The following is a 21473-nucleotide window of genomic DNA, read 5'->3' as shown; positions in this document are numbered from 1 at the left end:
AAAGATCGGGCGGCAGGAAACAACGTGTTAGGGGAGCCCGAAAATTCTTGAACAGTCCACATAGGCGAAATACAAGTTAGGGTCATATAAAAGGCTGTATTGTGCGGGGATAACTATGACATTACATGGAAAACTTCAAAACTAATTGAATATTTTAGAATAAATATATTGAACTGTGGCGGCCCATTAACTATTTTCGGGCAATTTTGATATGATATTACACAATCTTGTGCGTGCGCTTGGTAGACAAAGATCTAAACAAACGCCAGAAATACGTGAGTGGGAGGTGGTAGTGGGGCCCTAGTTTCGTTTGAGCGTACCACTTGAGAGATGTTGCGAAGTTGACACAGATAAAAATGTTTTAGTTCATTTTCACAAAACATCAACCAGGTAGATGTTACGTCCCCATGACGGAAATTTGAAACCTGTAAAATATTTGCCGTCTTCTTTTTTCCTTCGAAACGTCTTTCATGCTTGCAATATAGCTGAGTGAGCTACGAAAGTCTAGATTTTTTCACAGAACAACCTTATTTTCTCTTCATGGCCGTTGAAGGAAATCATGTGAACCAATGGCGAACGTGGCTAGTTTCCGCAAACGGCTAAGGGAATGTGGTAGCGAGACATGTAGTAGCAATTCATGCGTTTCCGGGTTCAATTGCAGACTCTGCTTACCTATTTTGGGTGTCAAAGGAGAGACCAAATTTGGTTTTCTGGGAGGATGCGGCCAGCGTGAAGAACTCTTGCAATTTTTGCGACGTCTGATCGAGCGGCTTATGTGCGCCTTTCTTGTATAAAGACTCGAAGAATATAACGGTACATATGCCATCTGGAGGCACTACTATGTCTTGGCCGTCGGAATCGATAGTGCAGATGACTGCGTACTTATCAAGCACATCAAGCGGTTTGCCTGCAATACAAATGTAAGCCGTGCACTTCTCACCGTTGAAGAAATGTAGACGGAATAGTTAAGAGAATTGCCGCAGGCTGTACCATTCTAGTGGTTCTCAAAATACTAAAGTGGCTGTTAAATGAAATGTTTCGGTGTTTTGCAAGGACTACATCGGAACTTCTTATTTCAGGGTTTATCCACAGCTATGGCCGAGCAGGGACAAACTAAATTATCACCTGCTAAGTTAGCAGCTGTTCTTATGGTAATTCTCTTGTCACAGAATTAACAGATATTCAGCTAGAATGCCAGGAGTCACAGCGCGAATACTGAGAAATGACAATAATGCACACGATGACATTTTTTTGTTTTCTAAAGTAGCGATTGAAACAAAGGAAGCGGCTAAGATTTTAGTTTTTTTTTTTTCTGAAATGTAAGTGTACTTCAACATGGGCAACGCCCAGCATAATGAATGTGTAATAACCGTTAAAATGAATCACTCCAAATTCTCTTATTCTCAACGAAACGATTACCGCCGAGCCGACCATACAGACGTAACCACTGTTTTAAAAGGCTCTTATTTCTGGGTTTTCTCCAGATAAGACATTTTGGGTGCGAGAATCTGCTCCCGTGTGGGTACAAGCCCGTAACTGCAGTTTTCACCCAACGCCACCTACTGCATTACTTCGAACATTCCTTTTGTTTCTAGAAATACAGTCAGATCTCGATCCAACGAATTTCAAGGGACTGGTAAAACTAGCTCGCTATTTTTATTAATCGTTATGGTGAAAAAATAAAAAACGCGCCGTCAAAATTGTGAACGTAACAAAAGCATCCCCTACCTTTACCGGGAACACTTGCACAGTCGCGCTAGCCTCTAGCGCGGGTCTTGACGCATGTTTATTTTAAATAATCGGCGATCTTTTCCTTACGTGTGCCACTAAACAGCTGAATGACGAATGATTCGAAGCTGTCCACGTACTTGTGCACTGCCTCGGTGGAATTGGTGCACCTACGAAGAAAAGTGCGCATTTTTGCTATGCACTTGAAAACATCCGCGTTAGACACGGCTTCTTCGGCTTGGCTTGCGGGACCTGTCTCAGCATCGCCGTCCTCACTCTCGGCATCTTCGTTGCTGGTTCCATCATCGCGACGAACGGTGTTGATGATGTCTTCAGTCGTCAGTTCAGCAGACATGCGTGGTTCATCGTCGCACTGCACGTAATCTTCAAAGGTTACCTTAGCGTCCAAGGCAAGCTTTTTTGCGTCTTCATCCCATGCATTGCGTTCTTCACTGCTTGGCACCATGTGTTCGGCTTCAGCTGGCGTCTCAAGTAGGGCACATTTCCTCCAACAGTTCTCGATGGTGCTCGCTGTCACGCTCCACCAGGCCCCCGCAATCATTTCCACGGCATGTCGCACATTGATTGAGGTCACGACCTTCATTCGAAGGTTAATCGGGACTCGCCGAACGAGACGCCTCCGGAAATGAGCCTTCACGCTTTTTATAAACCCTTGGTCCAGCGGCTGCAACAGGGACGTGCAGATCGGAGGGAAGTGTAGAAAAGAAGGACGAAGCGGCCGTGAGCACGCGCTATGATCATCAAGAGTAGTTCTGTTCGAGGACAGCCAATAAAGAAGCACGTATCGCTCAGTCTAGGGCTCTGGGCTTTGACTCGCGCTAACTTCCGCGACATCTTTGGGGCCGACCAACCCGGGAAATTGCCCTTCGGAGTATCACCCTCATGGCTTCGTCGATCGACCGCCTTCGAAATACCCGTGGCACCGTCAGGAGCGGCATCACGCGGTCTCTCACCCAGCTGAGTGACCTGCTGCCGCAGCCCTCTCCCGACGCAGCAACCCTGAGCTCCCACGTCGAGTACATAGTACAGCGAGAGCCTCAGCTTACCGCCTTCAACTAGAAAATCGCCGATGCCATGGATGACGACGGGCTGCAGCAGGAGGTCGAAGGAGCGCCAGAGTATACCCGCAAGATATCTAACGCCGTCTCTCAAGCACGCTTCCTCCTACGAAATGCCCAGAAAGTGCCCAGCGCGACCTATTACATCACCAGCGGAGGGGCAGCCGCTCCAGCTATTGATCCCACGGGTGCGTCAGGCGGGCATACGCACGCTTCACGTCATCGGACGGTTATGCTTCCCAAGCTACAGATCCCAGCGTTTTTGGAAAATCTGCACGACTGGCAAGCGTTTTGGGATCATTTTAACGTGACGATCCTTGAAACTACTGAGCTGCCGAAGATAGAGAAGTTTAAGTACTTATGGACGTACTTGATCGGCGACGCCAAACTAGCCATTGAGGGAATCCGGCTTGCCGACACGAACTACGACCTCACGGTTAAGACCTTAGTTCAGCAACTCGTCTGACGAGACTCGCTCATCAATGAGCACATTGACCAACTCATGGCAACGAAGCCAATCAGAAGCTCAACGGACATCGAGAGGCTCCGCGAAATGTACGATAAGATACAATTCCGTGTCAGCGCCTTGGAAGCCCTGGGAGTTCCGCGCGAGCAATACGCCGTAATCCTGAACCATGTGCTCCTGCAATGCCTGCCGGATGACCTCACTCTAACGTACCGACAGAGTGTTAAGGAGACGGACAAGGGGCTAACGGATGAATCCGTGACACGGCAACAAGGAGCTGGCCAGGTGAAGGAGCTAATAGAATTCCTCAGTATTCAAATCGAAATTCGCAAGGTAGGAAGACAAGGACAGCCTACCTCTAACGCAGCTCGTAGATCCGTCTAAAATGCCGACTTCATCTCTCCAGAACAACCGGAGGCACCCGTCCCCTCAGCGTCAGCCTTGACCGCGAAGTCTGAGTCCGTAATAATACCCGCGTGTCCCTTGTGTGACAGCCATGGTCACAAGATGGCAGACTGCCTAGTTGACATGTCGGCGAACGAGAACAGGACGCGATTGCGCAACGTTCATTGCTGTTTTCGGTTCGGCCGACGTAACCATGTGGCGCGTCAGTGCAGAGCTTCCCGCAACCTGACATGCAGTAGTTGCAATCGGCGTCACCTAACCGTCCTGTGTGACTTGTTCAATCCGACTGGCAGCAGCACGCCCAGAGAAACAGGCCAGGTACAAGCTGGAGAAAGCGCACCTGCCGTTATGACAGCTTCGAGCGGACACTCCGGGGCAACGTCAGTGTTGCTCCAGACGGCCCGATCCTAGGCAGAGGGTGTACGGCGACGCCTTGTTGTTCGAGTGCTGTTAGACACTGGCAGCCAACGCACCGGTCGTGTTGGAAGCTTTAAAAGTCCTGAAGATTTGCTCCCTTACGAGTCCGGAACTCGACAACGCCACCGTAAAAACCCTTATAGAAAAGCGGTACGACATAGCCGACGCCTTCCATCCGAGTACATGGAAAGCAAATGAAATCACCGTACTGGTTGGTTCAGGCTCGCTTCTCCCACATGCAATTTTACCAGTGCCGTGTTCCTGTCGTGCACCTCACCCCGACATTTGGAGTTTTACGCGTCCGCCATGTGGCGGCTGGATGCCACTGGCATTGATGACCCGAGTCACGAAAAGTCGCTGCAGGATTGCCCGATGGAAACATTCGAGCGAACCATCACCCGTATCGAAGGCCTGTACCAAGTACCAGCAAGTACCACTTATGATCAAGGCTCCTGGTTTACCTCCTGGCAGCGACAATGGTCAGCTCGCGGAGCCCCGTCTGCGGACGCAACTGAACCGATTGCGGGAACAACCTCAGTTGCCAAGCAGAATGACAGGGCAATTCGAGCATATTTTGAGGACAACCATGCGGAATAAGTTGCGAAACAGCAGCTCCCAGACGACAATTTGTATTACATGCCCCACCATGCCGTCATCCGAAAGTACGCAGTGACAACAAAGCTCGGAGTAGTGTTCGACGCTTCTTCGCACACAGCCAGCCAGCCATGCCTAAACGACGTCCTTTGCAAGGGCATGAAGCTTGAGGTCAAAGTCGTTCAGCTGTTCATGACTTTTCGCTGTCACCCTGTTGTCATCGTCGCAGACATAAAAAAGGCGCACCTGCAGTTGCTGCTTCAACCAGGAGATCGCGACGCGTTGAGATTCCTCTGTGTGGAACGACTGCCTACGCGAGATAATCCGGCGTCCCCATTGTCACCTGGAGGATGACCCGCGTACCATTTGGCGCGTCATCCAGCCCATTCCTGCTGGCTGCCATGATTCGCCACCGTCTCCAGGCCTGTCGGGAGCAGTACCTGGAAACACTAGCGCTGCTGGAAAGGGCATTCTACGTGGATGACCTCATAATTGGTGTACCTACCGTCGAAAAGGCAATTGAAGTGTAAGAGGAAGCTCGAAAAATATTCTCCGAGGGTGCAATGGAGATACAAAAATGGGCATCAAACTCAGAGGAGCTCGGACATCAGTTTGTGCGGGACAATATCGCAATCAAAAATGAAGCGGGAGATGCAATCAGGATGAAGGTGGTGGGAGTGCCCTGGAAGCGCACTGGAGTCTGCATTTACCTGTCGACGAAAGACGCATCAGAATTTGCGGCAGCCAATCTGTCAACCAAGCGTACCGTGATCGCAGGCGTTTGCGAGAATGTATGATCCCTTGGGATACTTTGCACCATTCACTTTCACGGCCAAGCTTGTGTTCCAGGACCTCTGGAAAAGAGCCGCTCATGGGATGAACGCCTTCCAGATAACGAACAAGCGCGATGGAACAGTTGGTGCGCACAATTAACACAGTTGAATGAGGTCCAGGTTCCACGGTTTATGTTCTCGCACTCGTTCGATGTGGAAGGTTCAGTCGAGATCCACGCTTTTTGCGATGCAAGCCCGCGAGCTTACGGCGTTTATACGTCCGAAAGCTGGGTGCCAGTGGCCTATATGACACCAGATTGTTAAAAAGCAAGAGCCGAGTCGCCCCTCTCAGGCCCATTTCCCTGCCTTGGCTAGAGCTTCTTGCCTGCGTTATTGGAGCACGACTCGTACGTTATGCCAAAGCAACTGCAATTCTGGAAGACGCCCCCGCCAGTTTGTGAAGGTACTCTCTTGTCGCGCTGCGCTGGATTACTAGCGCCACCACAAAGCGTGACCAGTTCGTAGAACACCGCGTGGCTGAAATAGGATGACTAACTGCTCCTACAGACTGGAAACATTGCAGCGGGAAAGACAACCCGGCAGATTTAGTCAGACGACGTATACTGGCAAAGGCTCTTCCGCACTCAACCCAATAGTGGCACGGACCTTCGTGGCTCCTAGGTCCAAAACATGAGTTCCCTGAAATGCACATTGATGATGTTGGCCCGAAGGAGCTCGCAGTGTCACAGGAAACTTTGGTTTGCCCTTGCGATGTAACGAAGCACGAACAGCTACTGCCCGTAGAAAATTACAGCACCCTCAGGGCCCTTTTGCTGGTCACGGCCTGGATTCTACGTTTTCTGCAAAATGCAATGCGGCGAGGACCACCAGCAAGCGGTCCCCTCTCAGCAACTGAGATGATGAAAGCTGAACGCTACTGGATGCGGCACGTCCAGCTGGAGTTATTCAGCACTGGCGTTGCGCTGCTGAGCACGAGGTCGCGGGTTCGATTCCCGGCCGCGGCGGCCGCTTTTCTGATGGAGGCGAAAAGCAAAAACGCCCGTGTGTACGAGATTTCGGCGCACGATAAAGATCCCCAGGTGGTCAAAATTAATCCGGAGCCCTCCACTACGGCGCGCCTCATCGCCTGCGTTGCGTCGGCGCGTTAAACCCCACAATCAATCAATCAATCAATCAGTTATTCAGCACTGAAGTACGGGTACTGTCAGTCGGTCAGACCGTTCCTTCAACATCAGCGGTGCTTCTACTTTCACCCTTCATGGATGGCGAAGGTCTGCTCCGCGTAGCAGGCCGATTACACAAATTGAATTCCAGCATCGACGTCAAGCACCCGTTTCTGCTACCTGCGCGGCACAAGTTTACGTACCTTGTTGTTTCGGCGGCCCATCACCACACTCTTCACGGTGGACTCGAAGCCAAGCTCACGGAGACACGAGAACGGTTCTGCATTGTGAAGGGACGCCAATACGTCAAAACGGTGCTGTCCCAATGTCTGACGTGCAGACGCCGGAGGCTGAGTGCCCAAACTGCACCGTTTGCTCCATTCCCAAGCGGCAGAATCACGGCAGCACACCCGTTCTCGGTGGTCGGCATGGACTTCTGTGGACCACTCTACGTGCGTGAAAAAGCTCCTCCGGCAAAAGCTTACTTTCTATTATTTTCATGTGCTGTCACTCGTTCCATAGATTTGGAGCCGACTTCGGTTATGACAGAGACTACCACGCTACTGGCTTTCCGTCAGTTCGGGTCAAGACGCGGCATACCGAACACTGTTTACTCTGACAACGCTCAGTAGTTTCATAGTTGCGCTCGAGAATATAAGGCCACTGCGTCAGCCGTTCAAGAATATGCGACTTGGCTCAATGTGCACTGGAAATTCATTGTTGAGCGAGCCCCTTGGTGCGGTGGCTGGTTGGAGCGTCTCATTTGCTCCACCAAGGACGTACTCAAGCGCTCACTTGGGCGCAGTAGCCTTACTGCCGAAGCACTGTCCACCCCCCTTTGCAAAGTGGAAGCTGTTACTAATAGCCGACCTCTAACATACGTCGAAGACCACCCCGAAGAAAGAGTGCCACTTATGCCTTCCCACTTCCTGGCAGGTAGGCGTGCGCTTTGCATGCTCCAAGAGTAATCGGTGACTGAGACGTCGTCAACTCTGGGAACGAGCTACGGCTACGGCGACGAGCACACTACCATCAAAGGCTGACGGCTGAGTTGGGGCACAGATGGAGGAATGCATACTTGCTGTTTCTGCGTTCGGCTCACAGCTGTCCCCAGGCTACTTCACCGCAGCTGAAGGTGGGCGACGTCGTAATAGTGCATGACGACAACGCTCCGCCAGTGCAGTGGAAACTAGGGCGAGTGACAATGCTGCACCACGGCGTCGACGGCGTCGCTAGAGCGTTGCAGATAGCAACCGGTCACGTGATAAACCGTCCAGTGCAAAATCATGTCCTGTCAAAATCAGCCGCTTAATCATCTTAGGCCCGCGGGAGGATGTAGAAAAGAAGGACGAAGCGGGCGTGAGCACGCGCCACGGTCATCATGAGTAGTTCTGTTCGAGGACAGCCAATAAAGAAGCACGTATCGCTCCGTCTAGGGCTCTGGGCTTTGACTCGCACTAGCTTCCGCAAGAGGAAGAACTCCGACCGAACATTTGTGAGGCGAACGTTAACAAGGTGTGCGAATAGCTGTCCAGAATGACGCGGATCTTTCTTTCCGCAACCCCCCGTCTTGTCATCCGCCTTGAGCAGCCATTCGGAAAACAGCTATCGCGTCATTCATAAGTGTGGATTGGCTCGGTAATAGCACGACAGAGAGACCTAATTTACATCCAGCGAGGCTTCTTGTATTTGCTGATGACATGGGCGTGAGTTTTTTAGCGCCCGTGGAATTTCAGCACTGCAGTACAGGCACTCGCACTTTCGACTTTTTCCCGCATTTGCAATTGCTTCCCTTAAAATGCACGGTCTTGTCAGGAAGCGGCGCCACCCAAGCACAACCGCTTGCGATAGGGCTAACGCGCATTTAGTATGTTGGTGATGATAGTTGTACATGCCCATTATTACTCGTCATTCACACCAACACGAGTAATTTCATGCACTCTGAATTTGTTATTTGGAAGTGTTGTATATGAGGATGATGAAATTCAATACCTTATTCTGAACTATTTGATGTTCTAAAACTCGTAGTATTAAAATATTTTTACTCAAAAATTAATGAGGATTTGGTAGGGGATTTTTAATAGCTTCGTTATATGAAAAAATCAATAATCTGAGGTTCGCAATAACGGAATTTGAATGTAGCATGAGTTTTGCGAAAACGACCTGGATTCCCGTCACAGTAGTGGCAAAATGTTTATAGAGAGCAGTTGTCTCTTTACGGTAAATGCTGTCATGGCTCAATTATAGCCGTACTTTTTGTAAGTAACAGTGGTTTAGTACCTTTTAGGCCGACTGACAAACGGTGATGCGGTGCATGAATACGTTATATTATGTTGCGCATCACATCGGAAGTGCCTGGCTTGTAGCCATCCCGTAAAGGAATAACAGTGCGGAGTAATTAAGTACTCCTCACTTGACTAATTTAAGTGCATCAGCATGGACTGAGTGCTTAAAATGCCCAAAGGCACTAGATAGGGTTTTCATTATTACAGAGTAATTATTTCGTGGTTATTGATCTTTTCTTTTTTATGTTACTGGGTACTTGTTTGCATCCTAGTAGCGCCAGATTCCGTTGCCACAACGCAGCGCAAAGACTGCCCCAACACTTTCCTAACTAGGAACGTGTGGTAATGTGGCTTAATGGGATTGAAATCGGCTGCATAAGTCGGGCTACCCAGGTATGATCCCGACCAGAGGAAGCAGTGGTGTTTTTGAAGCGAAGCCCCTGTTTGGGTACGTGACGCTGCGGTACTCGTTATGGCGCTGGCTAGATACCGTTACCCCGGACGACGCACAATGGCCAGCCGGGCCCCTTTAGTGCTCTGTGCATTAACAATTTCCTGAAGGCTATGCGCTAGTTGCGGGTTATGACTGCGAAAGCACAATTTCCGACAGAACGCTTGGAACACCTTTTTTTCGCCTAGAGTTGCGATTGTCTTCTCAGTATCTCCGCAAAACTCGCGTTACTTCGCGATTAGCCTCAACGCTTTCGAATTGCTTCGGTCTGTCTCATACGCGTTGCGCTCCTACTTGTCCACGGGCTACTGGTGATGATGGTTAGTTTCTCTGCTCGTTCTTTCCCTCCATTCGTAAGGGGCAAAACTGGCGGGGACGACCGCCTATCGCTACTGCCGAGATCAAGGTCATGTGTGAAGAGCCGTGTGAGGAGGCCTACTGTATTGAAGACGCCAATGTCATACGCTGGCTTTTAAATAAAATTGCCTGTCTTGGCCTTCTAAAAACACAAAGGTTTGGCATGTATGTCTTTCTATTTGTCCCTTGATACTCGATTGAATAGCCGGGACATATTTTGATCGAACAGAAAATATTACGAAATTTAAGTAAAATGTCAATACATAATTGGTACTATGCCGTGTTCTATTATTTGTAAATAGATATGTTTCGAATTTTTTGCGATGTCAAATAAAAGGTTCGAAAACCCCGTTTTGTAGCCAAAAATACGAAAGGAATTTCACTGGAGCTTAGATCTGAAGGCGGCATAGATGTTTACTAATAAAATAATTATCATTCCCTGATGAAAGCGTGAAAGGTTCGCCCAATCCTCGGAAAGTGCTTCTAATTCACCAAAAAATTTTGAAGCACCTAAATCAGAAACAAAAAACGAACTGATGCGACATTTTGTCGAGCACTAAGTAGATGACTCTGCAAATGATTTAAATGTACACCGTTACGAGGCGCATGAAATAAAGATATACTACTGAACTCTTTCTTCATGATCGATGCGTATATTGTCATATCTGGAATCATTTTTTGACGATTTTCAAGTAACCATTTCGACGCAATGGGAGCACGGTTTGACGAACTCATCGTGTGTGCACACATCTCTAATATTAGGGGTTGTAGGTCGACCAACCGGTGTCTGAGGAAATTCATTAGTTTTTATTTACCGCGATCTATGGGTCCAACTAAAAACGCTTTCGCTTTCAGAGCTCCAGTAGATGGTGGGAGACCAGGGCGAACAAGATCATATTGTCACAGATGGCCCTGGCACCTCGGCAGAAGAGAGGGAAAACAAGGTGTTTTATTGCCGGGAACGACTAGAGCTAAAGCCACAAAAACGGTTGCCAAATTCACCGGGCACACGCCGTCAGCGTTCTCTTTTTATCTGCTTCAAAAATAGGTCCTTGTTGCTGTGGAATTTCTCATTGCATCACTCACGGTGCAGGCGGCGGTGCAACAGTCATAACTGACAACTGTAGCAATATTAGATGGGCTTGAGCTAGGCCCCACCGTGTTTATAGTGACATGAGCGAGACGGGAACCAGAGGGAGGGAGAGGTGGTCAGGGTATAGAGGAGGTCCTATTACGTGGCAGGGTGGGGAGAAGGATTTCGAAGAAATTTGCAGAAAAAAATGACCAGATACACTGCCAATTTTCAGGGCGAAACTTCCTATGCCTAATACCCCCGTTGTCCGGCTTGTATGAAACAAAAACTCGCGGAATCATTTCGTCTTCTGGTGGGCGTTACGAATTTATATTGCTGGTGATGCTCGCTTGTCGTGCGTAGGTGACAGCTTTCTTTCTCGCGTGCCTCATTTCTCTCAGCGTCGTGTGCTCAGGTTATGAAAAATATTCATTAAAAAGGGAAAAAAAATTGCGAGAAGCAAAAAACTTCAACTGCGAAGCGGTTATTGGTAAGCATTTCCGGACACAAAACTGAGTTCAATATCATTATTTATTTGCATAGTTGCGGGGCTACTAATTTTGCATCGAAGAGGTCGCCGCCGCCCTGGTGAATTCGATGCCATCCTCAGAATTGTTGACTTACACCTGCTCTTCGTCATCGACTCTAGGCAGCGGTTGCGGAATCGGCAAGTCGCCTCGGGAAGCAGTGGCACACTCATAGCCATGTCTCCAATCGTTGCTAATGGCTTCTGGCGAATGCGGCAGTCGCGGTGTCCTCTCAAGATCCTGAATGTCATCCCGCAGCTTCCCGACATTCATAATGTTTGGGCCCCTGGACACGAGTGTCTCGACGGAAACGAGGCCGCACACGCCGCTGCCTGATGCAGGACACACTCTCCGGGCCATTTCCGACACACTCTCCGGGCCATTTCCGAAGAGAGCCAAGACACAGAGAAGGCGCCCCACACACTGGATGGCTACGTGGACATTCTCGCTCACTCCAGACACGAGCGTCAGCGGTCCCCCCCCCCCCCCCCCCCAACTACCACCTTTCCAGAGCCGAACCACCCACACTCCACCGGCTACAGACCAACTCCTACCCGCACTGTACCCTCCTCCACCATATCTACCCCACCCAGTATTATAGTACCTGCCACTTTTGCCCCCAGCCAGGCATCCTGTACCATCTGGTCTGGGAGTGCCAAAAATCCCCATCCCTTACACCCCGTCCCCGTCCTACGTACGAGCAGTGGGTGGAACGGCTGTCCATCTCGGACCTCTCGACCCAGCGCATGCTGACAGACAGGGCACGAGCATACAGCAAGGACCAGGGCATCCCGGACTAGCGGACGCCCCCCACAGGTGGTGCTCTCACCATCCTGCACCATTAGGCTCCAAACTAAAGATGTTCATTCTCTCTCTCTCTCTCTCCAACGCAGGTTGTCTTTTCATCTTTAGCATTAGTGGTGGAGTTTTTTACACGCGTCCTAGCGCTTGAATACAGCGCTGAAGTTTTTTTTTTTCTAACCCACTGCGCGAGCCGGGGATTCAGTGCTCCCTGTGAGGCATTGCTTAACGAGAGGCATTTTATTACTCCTTGAAGTTTTTTACTAAAGCCACTGCGCGTTCTGAGGACGCTCGGTGGCGCCGCGGGGCACGCGATCACGAGAGCCCGTCATTATCTTGGCATTTTTTCTGCAGCGGCGAAGTTACGGCCGGTGAAAACCGTTGCACTCTTAAAATGCCCCTACGTCCTCCATATTTTGATACAACATGTCCTATGCTGACCCCACAAAATGGTCCTTCCAGCAATGCGCGTGTATTTACAGGTGAAGCCGACATTACAATGCAGTGGACTTCGTTTTAAACGGGCTTTCTCACATTATCTGTTGCCCAGTGAAGCATGGTCTTCTACAGAGGGAGTTTGCCTACAGCCCCGTTTTAAACTCCTATCCACCAACGTGGCCTTTTTTACCACGGCATGCATACTGGTCGCCACGCACGGCGTGTCTCCCCCTTTTCCATTGCGAATTTTCGTGCTGTGCTTAGCGGCCACCTGTGCGACGCACTGAAGCCTGCGATACGATTGGCGCAGCCACGCTAAAGTAGACGTCACTGCCCCTACCCGACAATCGTGCGCCGTCTTAATCTGTGACAGAGATCGGGCCACCGTCCTTATAACTCAAGATAGGAAGCCCAAAATAAAGCAACACCCCAACATAGAAAATCCAACCCGACCGCCAACTTTGCTGTGTGCATGCCCTCTTTCCTCTTACCATAGCAGATGGGCTGTCATTTTTTGGCTCAAGTTCGCACCGTGGAACGCATCGTGTAACCAAGGGCCTTCGTGAACGCTGTTCATAAGTTCCCGGAGCCGGGCGTGGGTTTCTTTCGCTGAATAGGCTATTTATTGTTTTCTCCTTAAAAAGGTGTGGCGAACATATTCCGTGAGGTAGCAGCTATGTACATATAAAAAAAATAAATAAAAAGGACGACATGGCTGACAACATGCCAAGCACGCTCCCCTTGCCTCAAGTTGCAAAAAAATTCAATATTTTAGTTGAATTAGCAGCGACTTTCCCTAAGCCCCCGAAACGTATCTGCAGAATTCCCTGAAGACCACTTTTTGGCCCTAACGTACTTTGAGCCCTTTGTTGTTTAGAGGGGACTTGCAGAGAAAACACAAGTTTGGTTCATCCGAAAGCTTGGCTTGTTAGAATCATACTGACGCCTCTTTAAACAAAAAAACTTTGCTCAAATCCGCTATATAATTAGGAAAAAAATGGAATGGATATGTTACCCACAAGCTCATTTCCAGCAATAGAACATACGACGTCGATGCAGAGCCATGCGATTGGATGATGCCGGAAAAAGCAAATGCAAGTTATGAAGAGGTAATAACCTTAAAGAAGGAAATATTTTCGCTTAAGTGTAATGTATATCCGTTTTACAGCAGTAAGAATGGTGGGGGGAAACAACGGAAGTTACGAAAGTACGAGTATTCATAGAAGCACCAGTGCGTATCGTTGTGTGCACTGCGCCCACTATGCTTGTTGTAGCTACAGAGCACTGCGGCGCTTCGGGATTGCCTCAGACTACCCTGGCCAATTGGTGTAAGCGACATTGTATTACGTGACCCTCTTTTGCAAATATACCACGTGTCACAAAACCATTACTTGCCGCCGTAACAAAAACAAGGCTGCTGCAAACACTGTCAAAAACGAAGCAAAGGACCATAGTTGCGCAGAGCAGTATGGTGGCGCTATCTAGGCAGAATGATGGTAAACAAGGCTCTGCAGCCCGCTGCAGAGTGAACAGCGAACTTGAGGGTCACTTGAATACCAGTCCATGTGACGTCATGGCAGACGTCACGAAACACGATTTTCGCCTGAAAATCAAAACTTTCTTAAATTGATTATTTTTTTCTGAGTGAAAAAACGTAACTTTCCAGCCAAAAATGGGTCGGGGCTCTATAAAACACTACGTATTTGGAATAAAAGTTGTATTTTCTTTGCATGGCCCCGTTAAGGTATACGGTGAATTAGTTTCTGGCTTACTCACTTGTGGTCGTAGTAGTCGTAGCACTTGTTGTAGTTGTAGTAGTGGTAGTGGTGCTAGAAGAAGCAGTAGTTTTGGTGTCAATGGTAATTGCTTCTTCGGCACTTCCTCCCTTGGTATCTTTGGCAGTTGAGGCAATTCCTCCTACTTGGCTCTAGAACAAATGGTATTTTGTATTATGATTCACATACAACAACCACTGCACTTATTTGTAGTTCGAAGTTTTAACTTTAAGCCAACGTAAAGAAAAAGTAAGAAATTCATTTGATATACATGGGATAATACGGTAATATGGGGTAATATGGTGTAATGCAGTATATATTGGGTAAAGGGGTCAGGGTTAATCTTGCCATGTTAAGGTTGATATCGGCTTCACCCGCACCCTTTCCTTTGGCATTCGAATACAGAAACACACCATTTCTCTCACGCAATATCACTGGGTATATCAAGAATCAGCTTAAAAGCCTTTTAACAGCAAGTGTATGCTCAGCTCGTGGTCGAACAATGCACTCCACCCACATACTCTCTGCCAGGACTTTGGAGGGCTCATGAAAATTTTCATATTTGCATGGTGGTAGCCGCGCGTGTAAACTATGTGTAAAAGGAAAAATCAACGCCCGTGTATCGGTACACGAAGTCGTCTTGAGATGATTCAGCTTCCGAACAGTAGGCCTCGTAAGAGCTACAGGTGCATGGATAATACCGAGCACTAAACCAATTGTCAGATTGGAATTTAAAATTGTTTGTGCCGAAGAAGCCTAAAGGATAATTGGTGACGTAAGCGAGGTCATACCAATGATTTTATTAGTTGTATAAATGAAAAAAACAAACATCTTTTCGTAATATAATGAAGCGAGCACGCAAAATTGTTTCCCGTGCTTAAGGCAAATGTAACGGTAAACAATGATTACAGACAATATCCTCCATCAAAACAAGTAACCAATACAGCAGGCACTCAAGAACTATGTTACCTGATTTTTACATGTTGACTCATAGACCCATTCTTTCAAAGAAGTTAATGACTATTGAGCCGTGTGTATCTGCGTGAAAGCCGAGGTTCATTTGATAAATATATACTTTGTAATAACGTAGCCATCGTATCGGGTATCCCAAATTACAGGCACGCTTCTTAAGCAACGGCGGCCCTGATATTATACGGCGATACCCATTGCGATGGAGTCCTCAGCAGCTCGAATCCTAAAGTAGGAGTAAAGTTTGAAATTGAAAGAATTATTTATGGTGTGAAAAATATCTGTCACATTTTACAAAATTAAAACAAGGATTTGCTGCTAGGTTTACGTATTTCGGACTTGCTTATTATTTTACCTAATTCGTAAATAAAACCAATGATTTTTGGGGTTAAGATGCGGCGAACCTACACATGGACCAAGAGACCCTCCGTAGCGGAGGACTCCAGAATAATTTTTCCAATTCGGGCATCTTTAGCGGGCGCTGAAAGCTGCGCACAAGTGCGTCTTTGGTTTTCGCCTTTATCTAAAAGCCACCAACGAGCAGATGTCGACCCCGCTACCTTGGGCTCCTCAGCACAACGCCTCAGCCACTGGGCCACTATGGCGGGTAACAGGTTTAATGAAAAGTACCTGCTGTTCTGGAAGAACTCTTTCATGGTAATTACGTTAGTGCCGCGAAATATCGCCTGCAGAAATTCATTTGCTTAAAATGACGTGTGTATTTACAGGTTCTTTTAGAGACAATTGAACGATACTGGGAACCTTGGGTAATATGCTTCTACGCGCGCCATAGCTCTCGACCCTAGTGCGGAAGGAAATGCCCCTTTCGAGCTCACCCGCACTCTGTGAATAATGGTGGTAAAGCACCCGAATCCACCGACACATGGGACCTCTAGCGCTTCACCAAAATAACCCTTGGTGAAAGCTGTACACAATAAAAACACCTCATGCACAATTGGCTCCTCAATTAGGGAGTATAGGCGTTACTTGGAAGGACCGATGAAGCGCTATTGCACTTTTGACACCAGCTAGGGAAAACGGTTTCGCGAAGCCCCAGAGGCTGAGGCGCAGTTGTAGCAATGCACCGTTGTATAAACCGTTTTGTATGAAAATACGTAGGCCAGCGGACATTTTCTTTATTTTATATTTTTTTATACGGGGAACAGACTTTTGCGCAGCGAAGAAACCTGCTTGAGAGAGAGCGAGACACCACTGCCCCTTTACTCTGTCGTCAGGGCCAGCTCTAAAATAGATCCACTGTTAAAAATCTGATGGCCCTCGCATTCGATGCCGGGCCATGATATTAGCTCTCTCGCGGTTTGATGCCAGACTAGAGTTGAACTCAATTCAGTTCGCCCGCCTCTGCCCCCCCTCTTATCAATATGCGGGTCAAACTGACTTCTTTCTCCAAGACGACTGAACGTTCCTCACTATGCAGCGTAACTCATCCTTCTCATCTATTTACCCTTCGCCTACCCCTCCTTCCATCAAGTTCGTTTCCAAGGAACACCCTCCCCCTCCACTGCTTCAGCCCTTCTTCCTTTGGACGTGAAATTGCCGTCCTACCACCAGTAAGCGGTCAGAAAAGAGGTGCTAAGCCAGATGCAAGCCGAACGCTAATTCTGCATATTGCCATGAGTTCTGCCACTGGCAATACAAGCACTGGCAATACAATCCAGTTATCACCTCAGCCGACCTAAATTATAAGTCAGCTCGGTGGCTGCTCACCTTCGAATTCACTAGCATAGTACCTTGTTAATGGATGTCAAAACCTCATTCAAAAATTTTTAAAATTTTGATTACCCAATCGTTGTTTCACATGAACCAAGTAAACAACCACCGTCTTTTAGTGAAAATATTAAAAATATAGTGATGCTTGTTATTGGCCAATATTACCCTTAACGTGACCGTTACGGCACCAATTATGCTACTGAATGGTTAGCAGGAACTGGAAACGTTGTTGTACAGAGGTTGCCAAATAACTGTTCCGTGCAAACAACTAGGATCTTTTCTATCCCATATTTGGGAATCCGTGTATTGTTAAAATACCAAATAAACCAAAAATGTATAATTTTGTCTGCATTATTTCAGAGTCGGCCTTCTTTGAAATAAAACATGATTATATAAAAGACTTACTATCCTGTTTTAAAAATCTTAGTTCATTGCCCAGCGTAGTAATGAAGAAACAAGCATGCGAAGTTTCATTGCAAAATCAATACTTATTTCGAAGTCACAAGTGCTCGCATTGGAAGAAAGTGCAAAATTTAGGGTGTTGAGAAAAACCAGAATACAGTACTTCGATCCGTGCACGAGCGTGAAAATGTTGTCCTGGGACGTAAAAATTCCACAGGTTCATAGCTAGGGCCATGCGTAAATGCTTCAAGCTTATTGCTTTTTTTGCTTCCCGTATTTTTGGGGATGATGATGTGTCTCACACGTTGATGGACGATAACCCATATTCACTCGGGACTGATCCCTGGTAAATGTCATACGACTGTGGGGGCCAGTTTTGATGCCCGCTTCCTTCAAAATATTTAATATACTTGTTTCGCTATCGTTAAACCGTCACACAACGTAACATATTCCCAAAACTATGATTTGTTTGTTACACAACTGTAAGTTGCAAGTGGCGTAAAAGTTACAAAGCACAATAGTGGCGGCATTCTGCACAACAGCCCTGCCTGACAACGAGACTCACAGCGGCGTTGGAAGCCAGTGGTATCTTCTAATTAGGATAGCTACCTTCTTGTGTCCAACTCAGCGGCGTTGGAAGCCAGTGGTATCTTCTAATTGGGATAGCTACCTTCTTGTGTCCAACTCTTTTTCTTTTGAATATAGATATTTTCGATCAATCAATCACGGCTAATGCCGATTTGAATCCGTCACCGATGGGACAAACCGAGTGAATGAATCCACTGTGGCACCTACTCCTGGAAAACGGGTTCCTGGTCCCTCTGTATGCGTGGGACTTGTACGTTTGGGTGTTCTAATACCGGAAACAACCGGGTGACCGGTTGTTTCATCGGAGTCACCAGTATTTTTCCGTCCCGAGGTGTCAACATCGGGAACAGAGGAACCGGGATCACCGGCGCCTCCGGTAGGTCTTGCATCGTCGTCCTCGTGAGTTACACCTGTTGAAGGGCAAATAGGGGGTTAGTTTGAGTACCTTCTAGCTGCGAATTACACACACTCGCCCGTACGTCAGTTCCGAATGACCGCGTGATTTACAAGTTCTTAGCAACTGTTCCGCGACGGTTGCGGCAACTGTTCTGAGCATTTTTTCCGCGAGAATTTGGGCATGCACATTGCGGAAAGCAGTCGTGCACGCGTCGCTAAATAAAAATACAGCATGACACAATATTATCACTGTGAACTACACGGTCTACTGCGAAACCAGAAAACAGGCGCACGCAGCCACAACACCGTGCCTCTGTTTTCAAACTGCAAGAACCAGGCAAGGACCACGCAACCGCCGAAATAGTAGAAGAGACTGAAGTTCCAAAATTGGAGGCAGATGTATTATCAAACCATTGAGACTGCGTTTATGCAAGCCAGCGGCCCTAGAAGGGGACGATAAACACGCGTACTGGTTCAATATATATTTTTGCCTGTTGTTATATGTACGTTGATGCTAAAATAATGTGCTCTTGACAATAAACTATTTTAAAGCTATATCTCTCCCCGCACGCCCATCCTGTCCTTCGTATTGGTGGCTGGTATTCACGTTCTTTATTTCTGGTAATTTCCAGAACAAACAAGAACAGAAAGCGTCGTCTGTAAACATTTGATGTACCCTGCAAGCTCTGAGATCAGGAAAATCCGGTGTGGGCATTTTAGTGCTTCGTCTCTTAGGTTTCCAGACTTCTCTGAGTATTTCAATGCAAAAATGATTGGCACAAGTTCACAATACCGTATAGAACCGTTAGATGCACATTCGCGGTTTCTCGGCAAGCTACAATATTCTTCATGACTTTGTAGCGGAATCCGGTCGGTACCCGCGCGCATTCCTTTCCCTTCGGTCTGCCGCCGAACTGATGAGAGTGCGCCTTTGTGAAAGACAGGTATTGGTGACGCCACCGCCGGCTTAGGGTCCTTCCCCCGCGCTCTTCAATGGTCGCCTTTCGGGAAAGTGCTTATCTGGTTTCCCGGTCAACTCCTGGCATTAGTCCTTGCACCGTTGTCGTCTGCTCGCTCGGGAGGCCTTTTTCCTCTTCCGTTTGAAGGACGCGGGGGTTTCCCTTCTTTCCCTCGTCGGGGAAAGCTCTCGGCGCACGCATCTTTGGAAAATAAAGTCTTGCCTTGAAACTGAAAACTAGCTTCATGTCTGCTTTCTCACCTCCTTCAGCACCAACATTCCTAGCTGCTACAAAGTTGGTGACCCGAACAACTGTTCAACGAATTGATTAAATACTGGTCAGCCCAAATTTAACTGGGGACGCATACAAAGGCGAGAGACGACGCACAAGCGCAAAGTCAGCGCTTGTGCTTCGTCTCTCGCCATTGTCTGCTTCCCCAGTTACATTTAGGCTGACCAGTATTTAATCAATTATGATCGAACTAGCTCAGATTCTCCCTATGCTTCAACGAACACGCTGCGATCAGCTCCGACGACAGCACTGCTGCCTCAACGCCTGCAGTCTTCGCCACCGAACTGAAGCTACCAGATCTTTGGCATCCAAATCCAAGAGTTTGGTTCCGCCAAGTGGAAGCCCGTTTTCAGCTCCGGCAGATCACCTCGCAGTCGACGAAGTATATTCACGTCGTCGCAGCCCTGCCTCCAGAAATAGCCCACGTTATCGACGAAATTTTGGTTTCGCCCTTCCCCCCCCCTCCCCACACACACAAGGGGAATACGACACCCTCAAGAAGACGGTGACTATTGTTTTGGCGCTCTTTGCCCCAGTTGGCCTTGCGCCATAAACATCCAACCATCATCATCATCATCAAGAAGACGGTGCTGGACCACCTCGAGGCGCCTGAAAAGAGCAGACTTCAGCAGCTCTTATGTCGGGAAGAGCTGGGCGACCAACGACCTTTCCAACTGCCTCAGTGGATACGGCAACTACTCCGTGTGCACGCGAGTCTGGACAGCCAGCTCTCACTTCTTCGTGAACTTTTTCTGCAACGGTTGCCCCAGTCGGTGCGCGTGGCTCTCACGGGTTCAGATAAGACTTCCCTTGATCGCCTGCGCAACTTGCCCATCGCATCACGGAATACTCTGCTCCAAACGTCGCGCCCATAGCTGCTGCAAGAACGCACGAAAAACCAGATCGACTGTTGCGCCTTGAGGAGTAAGTGCAACTTACCGAGACCATGCAGCAACGTTTGCTGTCTGGCGCTCCCCAACTCGCCGAGCAACAACGCGACCGATCCCCTTCAAGACGGCCAAGCTCTTCCCAGAGAAGGCAGTCACGAGATAGACACGAAGGAGTTTGCTGGTACCAACGTCGTTTCGGCACGGCTGCTAGCAGCTGCACCACGGAACACGAATATATAGGAGGCGAAACAGCCCATGCGACAAGCGCGGGCGTGCGACCAGAATGTCACAATGAAACCCACAGCGGACTGCAAAGCATCGTAGCTGCCACGGCGAAGGAGAGGGTAGCGGCACCTGATGAACAAAACGATAGCGGCCGCAATTCATTCCGTGGCTGCGCAGTGCAATATCGATCGCGATAGCCACGCAGTTTCTTCACCCGCGGCAGATGCCGCTAGCGTAACCTATGACGAGCGCTTCTGGAATTATCTGGTCGCGCTAGGGAGCCTTGTTTCCACTCCTATCTTATTCCTTCTCTGTGAGCTGCACTCGACACAGTAGCCGAAATCTCTTTTGTCCCGGCAACTCCCGAGGATCGCCTATGTAGAAAGGACATATCGTCGCTGCAGGCGGTGAACAACACTGCAATCGCTACGTACGGCTTCCGCTCGCTGACAAAAGGCGTTCGACTCAGGCGCAAATTTCGCTGGGTCTTCGTGGTAGAACACATTAATTTCGCCATACTCGGAGCAGACTTTCTCAGCCACTTCAAACTGGATGCGAGCGTACGTGACCGTTGCCTCAAGGATAACATCACATCCCTCAAAGTACGTGGTTTGGAGTCAAACATCTGCTCATCTTGCATCTGCGCCTTCCAGCCAGTATCTACCTACCA

The 21473-nt window shown here is 48.4% G+C and overlaps 1 protein-coding gene across 1 annotated transcript in view; it reads right to left on the bottom strand.

Moving 5' to 3' along the window:
• LOC144139038 (uncharacterized) overlaps window positions 1–20843 on the bottom strand; it is a 57804-nt gene extending 36961 nt beyond the window's left edge. The window contains exons 1-3 of the mRNA XM_077671527.1: window positions 20628–20843; window positions 18250–18452; window positions 14354–14504 (exon numbers count right to left, since the gene is read on the bottom strand). The gene's annotated coding sequence lies outside the window, so the exon portion shown is untranslated. The remainder of the gene's footprint in view (window positions 1–14353; window positions 14505–18249; window positions 18453–20627) is intronic.
• Between the last annotated feature and the right edge of the window lie 630 nt (window positions 20844–21473).

This window comes from Haemaphysalis longicornis, unplaced genomic scaffold (assembly GCF_048455015.1).
Source record: "Haemaphysalis longicornis isolate Haplotype H1 unplaced genomic scaffold, Haemaphysalis longicornis Haplotype H1 scaffold_5, whole genome shotgun sequence".
NCBI classification, from domain to species: domain Eukaryota; kingdom Metazoa; phylum Arthropoda; class Arachnida; order Ixodida; family Ixodidae; genus Haemaphysalis; species Haemaphysalis longicornis.
Note: the sequence above shows the minus strand (reverse complement) of the source record. Positions and strands in the feature narration are given on the sequence as shown.